Source organism: Conger conger, chromosome 9, assembly GCF_963514075.1.
Source record: "Conger conger chromosome 9, fConCon1.1, whole genome shotgun sequence".
In the NCBI taxonomy this organism is placed as follows: Eukaryota; Metazoa; Chordata; class Actinopteri; order Anguilliformes; family Congridae; genus Conger; species Conger conger.
The window spans coordinates 32,569,775-32,571,877 of record NC_083768.1 but is presented as its reverse complement, the minus strand read 5'-3'; positions in this window follow the sequence as shown (position 1 = coordinate 32,571,877).

Sequence of the window (2,103 nt, the reverse complement as noted above, 5' to 3'; positions counted from 1 at the left end):
ATAGTTCCTTGAGACTGAGATTAACTAAATTCTATTTTATAATCCTATTGCCAATTTCACTTTGTTTGATTTTATTCACAATAATTGCTAGGAGTGCCAATAATTTTGGAGCCCACTGTATTTTCAAATTCGATAAAAAATTTGATGAAGTAATTTGAAGGAAAAATGTTTCCTTCAAATTACTGCCTAGGAACAGATTTGGTTGGCGTATATCAAACACAGCGGAGTAAATATCTTGCTGTGAGACTTTGATTGCTCATTACTGTTAATGTCACAGTAAAACAGAAACCCATGCAGGGGGTGAAGTGTGCAGTGGCCCCTGTCTTGCTGGGTGCCTTGCACACACTGGAACTACATCCTGAGGCAGCCTGTACACTAAAGTCCACACTCTATCCCTTATTCCTTACCCTAACCCTCTGCTGCTAATGGTTTTATTAACAGTCACCGCTCGTTTAGTTTGTTTTTAAACAGTGCTTGCATGCCAAGCTGCTGCATTAAGCCAGATCTCTCTCCAGTTGTCTTGGAAAGAACATCAGTAAATATTTGAAAATGAGACCCTCAGGGTGAGTGTTTAGTCGGATGTTCTAGGCAGGCATGGAATCAAAGACCTTTACAAGGCGTGTTTGATGTGTGTGTGCACTGATGTGTGGAAAAGAGCTTCATATGTCCACATAAACACTTCTGCTGGGTGTTATTTGCCACACAGGCTTTGTATGGGTTTATTTTTGAGGCTCCATTATGTCTGCTTCAGGAAGGTGTGTGTGTGTGTGTGTGTGTGTGGTTGGGGGGGGGGGGGGGTGTGTGGGGGTGTGTGGGGTGCTCTGAACTCTTGGCACAAGTACACCGCCTGCAGGGAAGTGACCCAAAAGGCACACTATGCTCTTCTGCTTAGGGGTGTCTGTGTTACCACTCGGATTAAAAACCTCTGCGAGAATATTGTGCTTTTACACATGCGCGCATGCAGTTCTACCTGTATACACCTGCACTGCTCTACTTTTTCAGTCATATAAAAATGCTGGAATACCAAGGAATAACAGAAATTAACTGAAATTTGATAGAACTGAAATTTAAGAACAAATGTCATAATATGACTTCTATATAGTGCAAATCTACATGTGGAACTTGTACGTAGACACTATACCCACTCCCAGCTTACTTAGCTGAATACCTGGGCTTGCATTTACCTGGATGTCTTGCTAGTTGGGCTGTGAGCTGTAAATGGAGAGTGCAGAGATTTATTTTGGTGGCTAAGGAGGACAACCACATCTCCACCAGCAATGTGTCAGGAAGCAAAAAGTCACACTTCCTGTCTCCCTGGGTGGTGCCCAAGTTGTTTTGTGGATGTGTGCTACAGTGTCCTCCCACAAGTGAAACCCATTATTATATATGTATGTATCCAATCACAGGGCCCATTGTTTCCAGAACAGCCTTACAGGGAATGTCTTTGCATTGATTAAACCCCTTCACAAAAGCCACCTGCTTGGTTTGCTTGTTGCCTTCGATGATAAAAACGTCCCTCAGTTTAATTTAGGAATTCCCACCTTTTCTTCTGGCAGCTTCTACCTCATGTTGCGCTCCAATCAGTCACGAGCGCTCATGATAAAGAAGGGTGTTGATGGTTCCACGGGGGACGGCTTTGTGTGCCGTTTAGTCCAGGTAAGGCCCACTGCGTAGCAGGGATAATGGCCCCCGCCCCTGCTGGATGCCTCTTGTCATTGTCGGCCATTGTTCTGTTTAGACACAAGGTGAATTGCAGTGTGTCAGTGCTGGCAAGCTGCTGGTGTGGTTAATGAACTGGGAACATTAGAGGCGGCTAAATGGATTGCTGCTGGCTTACGGGAATGAGGAAATGGCCTCTTTTTCTTCCTCTGAGACCTGTCTTTGTTTCTGCCCCCATTTCCCTCGCAGTGCTCTCTCTTTCGTCTGTTTTCTCTGAAGTGACAGGATTTCGGCCTCGAAAGGTGTCAGAAAACGGGCCAGATAGATCACTGAACCCGGAATTAATTAGGCATCGCTCTTTCTGGCCACATTTAATTTGCTCGCCCATTGGTCCCCTGGGCGATTAATTGAATTAGAATTTGTAATTATCCATGACATTTTCTT